The sequence below is a fragment of the Rhinolophus sinicus genome, chromosome 15, assembly GCF_057876585.1.
Source record: "Rhinolophus sinicus isolate RSI-liver-muscle chromosome 15, RSI-T2T, whole genome shotgun sequence".
In the NCBI taxonomy this organism is placed as follows: Eukaryota; Metazoa; Chordata; class Mammalia; order Chiroptera; family Rhinolophidae; genus Rhinolophus; species Rhinolophus sinicus.
Window position 1 is genome coordinate 119,222,870 of NC_142515.1, and position 12,515 is coordinate 119,235,384.

The 12,515-nt window shown below is 44.7% G+C and overlaps 2 protein-coding genes and 1 pseudogene across 9 annotated transcripts in view; 2 read left to right on the forward strand and 1 right to left on the reverse strand.

Annotated features, from left to right (window-relative positions):
- The window catches only part of NAA15 (N-alpha-acetyltransferase 15, NatA auxiliary subunit), a 124,289-nt gene extending 113,452 nt beyond the window's left edge, over positions 1-10,837 (reverse strand). Inside the window, exon 1 of the mRNA XM_019730820.3 lies at positions 10,700-10,837. The gene's annotated coding sequence lies outside the window, so the exon portion shown is untranslated. The remainder of the gene's footprint in view (positions 1-10,699) is intronic.
- On the forward strand, positions 349-1,470 carry LOC109446944 (ubiquitin-ribosomal protein eS31 fusion protein pseudogene; annotated as a pseudogene).
- Positions 10,838-10,997: 160 nt separating the features above from the next.
- ELF2 (E74 like ETS transcription factor 2) overlaps positions 10,998-12,515 on the forward strand; it is a 93,420-nt gene continuing 91,902 nt past the window's right edge. For 2 of the 8 annotated variants that reach the window (XM_019730822.3, XM_019730823.3), the window contains exon 1: positions 11,005-11,277. The gene's annotated coding sequence lies outside the window, so the exon portion shown is untranslated. Of the gene's footprint in view, positions 11,278-12,515 lie in introns of all 8 variants that reach the window. The other 6 variants (XM_074338509.2, XM_074338511.2, XM_074338508.2 and 3 more) reach the window with 4 other exon arrangements.

A 12,515-nucleotide genomic window follows, 5' to 3' on the forward strand; every position in this document is an offset into this window, starting at 1 on the left:
CAAACTGAGGTGATTCAGAGAACCCTGAGGCAGGTGGGCAGCCGGACCTCAGGTTAATAAGCTTCAAATCCAGGGCCTCTTACTTAAAGTAACTGCTACACAGAACCAGGGGTGGGTCCCAGCAATATACTCACATGGCCAAGGGTTTTCATAAAATTGTAAAAGTCACTTTAATTACAGTTGATTAAGATCACTGTGTCTCTACTTACTCATTCCTGGAGTCTGCACCCGCCACTGCTGGCTCCTTTTTCTCCTGGGAGAGGGTTAGAAGTGGGGAAAGCTGACTCCACAGTACCTGAAGTCATGGACTATTTCAGTATTTTGCAACAGTCACATGTTTTCTTTTTAGGTTCATGTCTTAGATGAATCATTTCTAATCCTTAGATGGAGCATTTAAACACATGCCAACTTGGATTTCTCTTTAGGGTCTACATATAACAAGATAGACTGTCCATTATAAAACTGTTCTAGCCTTGCAGAATGGGCGCAATGAAAAGCTGAGGATTCTAAAATACATTTTTTGAAGATTCAGAAGAGAAACTCATATATAAACAAGACAAAATTATTTATTCAAAAAGGTGATAAAACTTGACTGCACAGTTTCACTCTAATTTGAAAAGACATTTTGGAACATTTTAAGAAGATGATAAGATTAGATTCCTGATTTGGATGGATATGGAGGGTGCCTTTTTTATCATTTTAATATTTATCTATTGAATTTATTTATTTTTGAATACATATATAGATTAAAATTAAAGAACTATAAAATGAAAGTGATAAAGATGATGGTCATACCAAAAATTGTAATTCAAGATCATAATTTCAGATCATGCCAAAAGCAATAAGATAAATTCTGAAAATGAGTACGAAGTAAGCTCTGGATTATTTCATACCACAATTGACAAAGAAGAGTGAATTATAGGAACACATCAGCAAAAGATGTTAAGATATGTCCGATTTGACATTAAATAGTGACATCCAGCTTTCCGATCTGCCGTCTGCGGTAGAACCACCACCAAGATGCAGATTTTCATGAGAACTCTTACTGGGAAAACTATTACTCTCGAGGTTGAACCCTTGGATACAGTGGACAATGTAAAGGCCAAGATCCAGGATAAAGAAGGAATTCCTCCTGTTCAGCAAAGACTAAGCTTTTCTGGCAAGCAACAGGAAGCTGGACGCACTTTGTCTAACTGCAACATTCCAAAGGAGTCCACTCTTCATCTTGTGTTGCGGAAAAGGAAGAAGTCTTACCCCACTCCCAAGAAGAAGCAGCATAAGAGAAAGAAGGCTAAGCTGGCTGTCCTGAAATACGATAAGGTGGATGAGAATGGCAAAATCAGTCGCCTTCGTCGGAAGTGCCCTTCAGATGACTGTGATGCTGGAGCTTTTCTGGGCATCCACTTTGACAGACATTATTGTGGCGAATGTCGTCTGACCTCTACCTTCAACAAACCAGAAGACAAGTAATTGTCTATGGGTTAATAAAAGACATGAACTGATAACAACAACAAAATAGTGACATCCATACAGACAGCATAAGACTCAGAATCACTACTCACTGAACATTGAATAACAAACTAGTTAATGAGTGTTTTCAATTTAAAGAATATTTGACATTAGTCACTGCATAAGGAAACTGGAATGTGCTGAAATCTTACTTCAATATGACAGATGTCCCCTTAAACTGAAACAATCCTAAAAACTTACATAACATTACCAATAACAGGATGTGAGGCTGAGAGAAACTTTTCTAAATTATCAATTGTAGGATAGTTTTAATTTTCAATGCTAGAAGAAAAATTTAATTATTTTCTATTCTCTCCCTAGAAAATAATATTGCAAAATCATCACATTAAAAAACAATGAGAAAGTATGAAGGCAATGAATGTAGGAAAATTATTTTAGAGGAATGTCAGACAGTTGATGAACAAAAAAGTATAGTGTATTTTATTTTTCTGGGTTTTATAATATTTGAGGTAGATCAGCTTTTAAAAATCTGTCATTTTTGTGATTTGCTTTCTATTCTAAATAAGTATGCATATTCATATCTAATTTTGTAGTCACAATTTTCTATTTTTTTTAAAAAGAGGGTCCTCCCATATTGTACAAGCATCAGGTCCTTTGAAAGTTTGGAATGGACTGGATCCAGAAGGCTCCCAGGAACCCACACCCTTGTCTCTTGCTCTCTGCTGTTTGCTTCTCCCTGACGCTGAGCCACAGCTAAAGGACTTTTTTTTTCTGCTCTCAGTTTGCATATGGCGGACTATGGCTGTCCCACAGCTACCAACACACATATACAAGGTTCTAGACACGTTAAGAGACTGTAGATAGCCTGCTGGTTTCAATTGCAAATTCCTGAGAGAAACACCATGATAGACCCAGTTAGATAAGGTGCATCTCGCTGGTTCAATCAGTCAGAGAACGAAGTCACATGGCATAAGCATGGCAGGACCAGTGCCTGGTTGTCAGAGAGTGAGGTTGGCTCCCCTTGAAGTTGAACTAGAGGGTTCCTGAGTAGGAATCAAAGTATATGAGAACAGAAGGAAAAGTTAGAGAGCTTCACAGCTGACGAGATTAGAGTGGGGAACAAAACGAGAGTGATAATTGGAGGAGCACACTTTATGGCTCAATATGGGGATGGGAGTAAAATCAAAGTGAGGGTCACCAGTAGACTAACTTCTCAGAGCCACCGCAGGTAAATCAATGGCCTCATCCCGATTGGGAAATTCGCTTTCTTGGGCTAATCCTTGGAAGCTTTGCGTTACAACTGATTAAGTGAGACCCATTCCCTTCTAACATTTCAAAGCTCATTTGCTATCTGTGAGGACATTTTTAAAGAAAGCTTTTATCTCTTTGTAGCTCATTGAGATTTTTTCATATGCTTCCTTCTTAAAACTATCATTTCAGACTGAAGTTAACTTTGTAAGTTCTAAAATTAAAAAAAATAAAATCAATGTTCGTTACCTAGCATACTAAATGGCCTTAGGCCCTGGTAAATATACAGAAGGTGCCAAAAAAGTATATACACATTTTAAGAAAGGAAAACATTGTATTAAAATTGTAATACTCAATATATACAGATAACAAAAGATGAAACAAGTCATGTGTATACATTTTTTTGGCATCTCCTGTATGTATATTTACTGTAATTTGCCTTCTTTTTCTTTCTTAAATCAGATCTTTGAAATCTTTTTCATACAAGACTAGAAACAGCTAGTATATCTGGAGTACACAAAAGACTTTTGCTTTTTTACCCTACTTTTCATTCCTTTATCCCATTCACTTATCTCACCCCGAAAACCTGCTCCTGGAAAACAGGATCCCGGCTATGATATTTTTGTGGGAAGAGGGTTCCCACAAAGTCAATCAAAGTCAATCACGTACGCTACATTCCTGTGAATCAGTTATTAATCTCTTTTCGAGACATCTAGACCATTTACAGAAAAACCTACTGTTGCCATTTAAAACTTTGTACTCAAAAAGACTCAGTGCTACCCAGTTGGTCTGATAACCAGATGTGCATCTTACTTCAACACAGATCTGTTCCTTGTTTCTCTCAGCACACTGTCATTGGCAAGTTCAGTACTTTCGGGCTGAGAGGCAGGACTTAGCACCTTTGCTCTAGTATTAATATCTAGTTCCCATTGCACAAGTATTACCTTAACGATTGAAGGGTTCTTTGGGCTAATGGTAAGTTAAAAATACTAAAGACTGAAAATTTCAGTAGAACAATATAAAAATAATTAAGGTTTCCATCACGTCAGTGTTGGGAAAAATACTAAAATTGGCTTATAATAAATATAAACCACCTTTTAAAAATATACAGGACCTCAAGAGGAAAAACTGAAAAGCAAGATAATTTTGAACATATGGCTATGGTTAGCTATAGACAAAATTGTAAAGTCAATAATTGTCTATATTTCAGTCAACAATTTGCCTAACTAATTTTAGCTCTTTCCTGATATTTGCCTTAGCTCCCTGATTTCCATACTCTCTCTGTGCCTCCTAGATGCAAGCCTGTCTCTGTCATTCTATCCCTGATTTCCTGCCCCCCAGCATCTTACTTAGTCCTTCCCTGTCCTGCCTGGTCCTACCTAATCAATGAAAAGGAGCTGGTTCATTGCTAATCTCCTTCCACTAGGCTCAAGAGCATCAACATTTCCAAAGACCTTCCTCTTCCGCAGCTCCCATCTCAGTGACCTCAAAAAGGGAGCTTGTAAAAATAAAAAAAAACACGTTGGATTCAAATTCCAACTTTGCTTAGCTGTGTTAACAAAAGCAAGTCACTTTTAGGTCTCAGTGTCCTCCACTGTAGGATAATTAGGTTAGGGTAAATATATGATATTCCTGACAGAGCTAAGAGAATAAACGCTGGAGGTTAGGGACTCCTACCTTGCCTCTTCCATCTGTCAAAGCTTAGTTCTCTAGTCTGCACTGATCACAAAGGGACCTACTTTCTCCTCAGTCACTCTGGGTTGGTAACAGAATTAATCCTTGTTAACATATTACTCTTCTTTCCCTGCTCATGTAACCAAATAAAAATGCAGACTTTGTAAGTGAGCTCTGAAATTCTCTACTAGTGGAATAGAAGCCAATTTTAGGCTTGTTGAATTGCGACCGGGCTCCTTCACCTCCCTCAAATCACATGTCGAGGTATTGGCCTGTTCCTAAGGAGAGCACAGGACAGGGAGAAGCTGGCCTGAGTGTGCTTCCAACCAGGAAATGAGAAGAGCAGGAGCAGGAGGGAGCTGAGCAGCCTGCTAAGAGCACAGAGTCTGGAGCCAGCTGCTTGGGTGTCCTGCCTGGTTCCACTACTCATTTGCTAGTGGTCTTGGAAAAGTTGTTCTATTCCTATAGTCACCTCTGTTTCATAATCTGCAAACTGATAATACCTGCCTGACTGGGTTGTTAGGAGGATTAAAAGAAAAGAGAAAAAGAAAGTACACATTCAATCAACACTATTAAGATGATGCTAAATTTCAAAAGCATTTTGTTGGTACTTAGGACTCTGACCACATATAAGTATAGATATTGTCAATTACTACACCTGTTCATGGACTCGTGAAGATTCATTTTAACCATGGAATTATTTTTATTTCCATCCCTCCTTCACACTGGGGAAGTTAACAGTCTTTCGTGTAGATTCACAGTATTTTATAATAAAACTCTCTTCTTCCCATTTATTCTATTCTTTTCTGTCTGGTATTCCAATTTAATTATGGTCCTCCTGTGACCTTTTCAGCCTCCATATTGATTGGATTCTTACCCTGGCCTTAAATTTCTCTCTCCTTTTGCTTAGCAGTCAGTGTCCTCGGCAGATATGGAAAGCCAACTCAGACACAGTGTGGCAGACAGGAAGAGCAGGATATAGGAGCCACAGGCTGGAGGAGAGGGAACAGGTTGGCAACTGGTGGAGAAGGGAGTGTCTGGAAAGAGGGAGATAAGGAACCTGGCCAGAAACACTCAACCATTTGCGGTGGTGCCTCCCATGTCAGGCAGAACAGGGATGACAGACGGAGGTGAGTAGTGCGCCCAACAAATTTGGGGGATGAGGACGTGAGGCTGGTGTCAAGGCTGAAGCAGAGGGCAATATTTTTCATCCTTGATGTTCGGACAAGAGCTGTTGAAATAAAGCTGTATTTTAGAGGTACTAGCTGTTAAGAGCACAGGCTCTGAAGAGGGAGTCAACCTCGAACTCGTGAACTGTAAGATGAAGATAATTATATGGAACTCATAAGATTAATGAACACTATCTACGTAGTAGTATGCTAATAGTGGCCAATATTATTGTTATTAATGCTGTTATTATTTACTATAACTAAAATAATGCCACTCACGCTGATTAGCTCACCAACAGGAAAACCCTCCAGAGAAGAAAGCAAATAAATAATGGGAAAAAAAGAAAGCTTTGGTTTACTTTTCTAATCTTTAGGGTGATTCAGGAAATAAATGAAGAGAAAATTCTATTAACTCATTTTAATTTTGTAGCATGGAACAAACAGAGCTAAATGCCCTTGAAAACTAGTCAGCTCACAAATATGAAAATTTATTTTAGATCATTTCCCATGAAAGATATTTATCTTTGAATTAACTATTATAGCATTTATCTTGAATTTTATTTAAAAACAATTTTATTGAGAAATTTTAAAGGTTAATATGATCTTAAATCACTAATAAAATGTCTTCATATACATTTCATTTGGACTTTTAATTTTATAATAAAGATAAGGAGGCAAATTGGTTTTACCATTGACAATATTAGAAATCCTAACTAAAACAAAGTGTAATCCATCTTAAATACTTCAAACATTTTAACAAAGCAATAAAATGTTAATTTATTTGTTCTTTAATTAATAAAATGCTTCCAACTAAAGCACTATTTTAAAGAGAAGGTTGTTTTTAAAATATATCAAGAACTCAAATTATGAAATGACTAAGTACTTATTTTACTAGAACTATTACACGGTAAAATAACACATGCAACTTATGAGGATTTAATTTCCCTTTTGTATTCAAACTTTTATATTTCCCACTTATTTTACCTGATTGCATTTGATGGTACAAATGTCATTCTCAAGAATTGTTTCATTGGATTCTGGAAACTTAATATGTCCTCCCAAATTATTTTGGTTTTAGTCATTCTTTAAAGTAGGCCTCTCAATATACATGTTCAATATACAATGTTTAAGAGATTCTGATTCATAAAAGGCAACATGATACCTAAAAGAAAAAGTGAGTTTTTGTTTTGTCCTTTGCAGACTCAGAATATGGGAGAGTTATGAATACTCATCTTTGCAGAAGTTCAGCAAAGGGTGGTGGGAGAGATGGATATAGTGGATCACAAACAAGGTAGGTTAACACCACAATATAACTGGACAGTTGCCTAGAACCACTAAGTCTTTAAGGAGAGGCAAAAGAAGAGATGTTTCTGGCTGTTCTCATAAAGTCTACACAGTTGTTGGTAACCTGGAGATTTGCCCACCAGCAATGAGGGAATCCAACAAGTTTAAAGATTGTCACTCAAAATTCACTACAGCGGATGCTCTTGTGTTGGCCAGTTCCCAACATGGTTCCCAATGGTGTTCATCTCGGGGTATTTATGTCCTTGAGTAGTGTGACCTCTCACATGAATTAGGACTGATTTACATGACCAATAGAATGTGGCATAGTGATGGTTGTGACTCCAGAGGCTAGGTCAGGATAGGTAGCACAGCTTTCCCTAGTTAGTTCTCTAGGACTATTCACTTTGAGAACTTCCAAGGGTTAGCCCAAGAAAAAGCACTTCCAGTTTGGGAGAGGCAAATGATTTCCTGGCTACCACTCGAAGAATTTAGCCTTGTGTTCCTCGTGTTGATTATTGCTCCATTCCCTCAACCGGGCCCAGAAGGGTCCGTTTCCCATTTAACATATATACCTATGCTCTAACAGTAGGAAAACCTTGTCTCTTGGTTAGCCTATCTTACTGAAGACAGGCTGACGTTTTTAAAAGACTGTCTTAGATAATTAGAGAGAATGAAGGGGACATAAAACAGAAAACAGTACAAAAGCATTCTAATTACACGTTACATAATCTTATTTATATTTAATCCTTTTTTAATATTTAATCTATATAAATGCATGTGTATGTATATAAATGCACAGAAAAAGGTCTCGAACCTTAAATACTCAACTATCATTTATGGTTGGTTACCTGTGGAAGGGTATGGGATGGTCGGGTATGCGTGGAGGGTGAGGTGTGGAAAGAGAAATAAAGAAGGAAAGGAGACTTAGCTTTTTAAAAAGTCTACTTTGTATTATTTGATGAGAATATATTAATGAACCACTGTGTAATTTAAAAATTGTGTAATATATGGGGTGGCCGGATGGCTCAGTTGGTTGGAGCGCAAGCCTGCATGGGATGGTGGGCTGCGCCCCCTGTAACTCAGGTTGAAAACAGGTGACTGGACTTGGAGCTGAGCTGTGCCTTCCACAACTGGATTGAGGGACAGCGACTTGACTTGGAGCTGATGGGCCATGGAAAAACACACTGTTCCCCAACATTTCCCAATAAAAAAATTTAAAAAAATTGTGTTATATATAAAAAAAACAGAAGTAAAAGCAATCTTGTTACAACATAGAGACCTCCTATTCTACGATCATTAGCATGTTTCTAGGACTGCTGGCCACATCAGCCTCTTCCTACTGAACCTGAGATTGTTAGTGCTGTGCTGCAAACATTCTGGGTTTCTTACTTGGCCAGCTCCCAGAAGGGATGTATCCTTCCAAGATCTACTATCAAAGAGATGCTTCAGAGACATCAAGTTTGGCACCTTCAAGGCCAGGAGAGCAGATTGTTCCATCTCCTATTGTACCAGTCAAAGACTATAACACTAATTCTGGGTAGCAAACCATCCCATAACACAGTGCTTAAAACAACAATGCTTTTTTTCTGTTGGTTACTGGCTCCAAGCTGGGGATGGTTCTAGACCTGCTCCATGTCTCTGGTTCTTCTTGCACTAGAAGACTACCCAGGCACGTTCTTTACATTGTGCAAGGTGGGTATAGAGAGAGGCAAGCAGAAACATGCAATACCTCTTAAGGTCAGGTTCAGAACTGTCACACTGCCACTTTTGCCCATATATCTTTGGCCAAAAAACAAAACAAGTGGGATGAACTAAGTGCAAAATCAGTAGGGTGAAGAAGCATTCTAATGGGAGGAACTACAAAGCCACATTTCAGAGGGCATGCATGCATGCATGGAGCACTGAAGAATTGGGAAGAATAATGTTATTATCCAGTCTTGTTATCCACCTGGACTTTCCAGCTTACTTCCAATTGGCAATAGGGGAGATGTATTTCTCCTAATAGTAGCTGACAATAGGAATGATTTGACCCCACAGGTGAGATCTGCTCCTAACTCTAGAAATCAGGCCTTGTCCTTGCATGCTCCTTAACATGCCATGTTTTTGGCATGGAGATGCAGTAGTATTGATTCATTCCTTCAAATATCAAAGTAGACAACGGTTCCCATAGGTGATAGGTTATTTTACAGGAAATAGGGGATTAGAAATACTGCACTAGAAAGGGTGCTGTGTTTGTAGCTATCTTGTTTACTGTGTATTCATGGTTTGAATGTTACAAGGCTTTATACATTCTTTAGTTCTAAAGGGTGCCAAGATTTACCAAGTTTTAGAACTCAGGAATCCATCAAACTTCATCAGAGTTAAGAGGATCTCTCTGACTAACCCTATTTGCTATCCGGGTTTCCCGTGTTTAAAAGTAAAAATATCTTAAGAAGTCCCCATCGTTGCTTTTGAAGATAAGAAGAATCGTCCCTCCCTCTCCAGTAAATAAAGAGACATTAATAGCTTTAAAAAAGAAAGAAAATCATTCAATTCCTAGGTTCTTCAAGGACTTAAATCGGTGGGGCCTCCTGTGGTTCTCCGACATTTGAATCCTATTCTAGGGTAATTTCCATGGTTCCCACGTTATTTTCAAGAACAGCTACCACTTAGATGCCTCAGGGTTTCTTCTTCGCTCAAAACTAGTTGTGGAGAAGCAAAAAGAGCAAGGCTGGTGCCCAGAAACGAACCTGGTGAATACTGCGCCAGGTCCATCCGAGTGAGGCTGCAGGAGCCGGAGAGGGGAGCAGAATCAGTCCCCACGCGCACGGGGCAGTCACTGCTCTTTGTTAAAGAAACAAATACTGTAGCAGAAAATGCGGCGGCAGTGAAGTGTGGGACGTTTGTATGCATAACTGTGCGTAAGAAAGATCATTAATGAGGACAACCCAAGGCACCGTGTCATTGGCTTTGTGCACTTGAAGACTCATGAGAGTGCCTTGCTCAGAGGTTCCCCTTTGTGTGAAAGTGGGGAAACCAAAACCGTGCAGCTACTGTTGGGTTTTCATTTTCGAATTGGAAGCGCTTGGACCAAAATACTCCCGCTCCAATACACTCCCGTATTCTCACACCAACAATACTCGGACTTGAGTTACTTCTCCGTCGCTGACCATGCGAAGAGCGACAATGGCTCGGTGCGGGTACCCGCAGCTCCGGGAGCCACGCCAAGGGGCCGCCCGCCGCGCTCCGCAGCTGCGCGCTGAGCCCCGCCGCCCGACAGTCAGCAAACGCGGGCACCAACCGCCGCGCGGCCCGGCCGTTGGGCGGGTGGTAATTTCTGGGAACGGGGCGGGTCCGCGGGTGTGCGAGGCCCGGCGTTTGCGAGCCGGGAGGAGGAGCGGGCGGCGCCTAGGGACGCGCTGCGGGCTGGGCGGTGCGCCACGAGCGTCAGCGGCCGGGGCGGAGCCGGGGCCAGGCGGGCCGCGCGCTGCTGTCCGCTCGCGTCCCCGCCTTTCACTTAGCCCGGCCGAGGAGTGGAGACGGGAAGGACCTGGGCTAGGAGTTCTTCCAAACCTCGGCCCCCTGTAACAGTCAGACTGCCCGAGTGCGGGGCAGTCCTGGAGAAGAAGGGCGGGAGTCCAAAGTCGGGGATGGGGTGCCAGCCCGGGCCTGCGGGGGCGCTCAGAAAGAGTGGCGAGGGTGTGTGCGTGCGGACCGGGCCGGCTGGCAGTAGCGGACTGGCGGGCGCTGCAGGTGCAGGCGCGGCCCCGTCGCCCCCACGCGCCCGCCCCGCGCGTTGGAGCCCCCGCGCTAGTCGGGGAAGCGGGATGGGAGAATCCCGAGTCGGGCGCGGGACAGGTGGAGAGAGTCATTACCTGAGAAAGCGGGTTTGGAAGAAGTTCGGGGGAATCAGGGGCGGCGAGATCCGAGAGAGCCACGGAGGCACGTTGGGCGGGCTGGTGGGGGCCGAGGGCAGCCGGCTCCGCGGGGTATAAATAGCTGGCCCCGCTTTGACAATCGAGGCGGTGACTGGCGGTGCCGCCCCCCCCTCGCCGCGTGGGGAGGAGCGCTAGCGGCGGGCGGGGTAGGGGAGGCGGACTCAAGTGTCCTGGTGGCGGCGGCAGGAGGCCGAGGGGGAGGAGCCGAGCGGGGGGTGGAGGGAGGGAGCCGGGAGCGGGGCGAGGGCGGGGGCCACCATTGCTCCCCGCGCCGGGCTCTGTGTCGCCGCCGTCGCCTCGGCGGTTGGGGGTCGGTGAGGCGGCGCGGGCGGGGGGCGCTGCGCGGAGCGGCGCGCGCTGTTTTGTCTCCTCCTTTCCCTGTGGAGCGGCTCGGGCTGCCGGGGAGGCCCGGGCTCCCTCCGGACTCCCGGCCAACGGAGGCGGCGGCGGCTAGTCCGCGGCCCTGCCGGGAGGGAAAGCGACGCCGCGGTCTTCCCAGGCGACGCGGAGAGCAGGTAAGAGCGCGGGCAGCCGAGGCTGTAGGAGGCAGCGCGGAGGGCGCGGCGATAAAGCCTCGCTGTCCCGAGTGCCGCCGCCTCCCTCCGCGCCCCCGCCCCGCGTCTGTGTTGTTTGCTCCGGGGTTTGCAGAAGGGTTTTCCCGAGGCTGTGGCGGTGACAACGGCGGGAAGCCAGGGAAGGGGGCAGGTGCCCTCGGGCAACGGTCGGGGAGCGGGACTCAGAGAAAGGGGAAGGCGCGCTGTGCGCCGGCCCGCGGGGAGCGCGGGGCGCGGGGCAGGGCTGAGGGAAGAGGTTACGGACCCCGGCGGGGGGGATGGGCCGCGCGCAGCTGGGCTCGCTGTGTTTACATCTCCGCGCGAGTCACCTCTGCCGAGAAGCGGACTGAACTGACCCGCCTTCTCCCGCGGGGAGGCCAAGGCGGGGGTCCGGCTCCGGAGGAAGCGCGTCCTGGGAGGGTCCGGTAGGGCGGGAGGCTGCGGCCGGCGCCGGGGCAGGGCGGCCAGCCCGGGGCGGGACCTGGGAGGCTCCAGCCGCTCGGGGTGGCGTGGAGGGCTGGGGAGCAGTTTCCTTCCCCGCGGGCCTGACCGCCGCCTCCTACCTTTCCTTCCCTTCGCTGCTAGCTTGCACGGCAGGTTGTACTCGGTCATTCTTTTATTCTCGCTCTTCACGCCGGCCCCCTGCTGCCACTTCCCCTATTCCCCGGGGGTAGGGAGGCTTGGCTCTGTTAGGAATCTGTTTTTTAAACAAAACAAAAACGAGCTCTGTAACACGCGCGTCCAGTGACCGCCTTCTGGATCCTCTCTTCGCAAGCTGGCCCTCAGGGACAGTGCTACTGGCTGCTTTGGGGTGGGAGGGGGTGCGGGCGGAGGACAGGGAGGGCTCTGCTGGGCCTGGAACTGACTGCCCCAACAGCTTTGCGAACAGGACAGCCGAGCCCCCTCTTGCTCCAGTTGGGCATTTTTATTCCATGGCAATAAAGGACAGAGAAAACATTCAAAACGTCCAGAGTAATCCAGATCACAGTTTCTGTTTCTCATGTGCCAGCATCCTGGGCTGTGTTTTTCTAGGCTAGATTCGTTGCAGAATAGCCTTTAAGTTCGTAGTATTTCATTAAATGAGTAAGAGGGGGACACTTCCTTTTAAAACTGTCGACTTTCTCTCCTTTCTTGTGTGCGTGACATTTACTTTAGCTGTGTGGTTTAAATTTTAATCTGGTGATGAGAGAACAGTAATC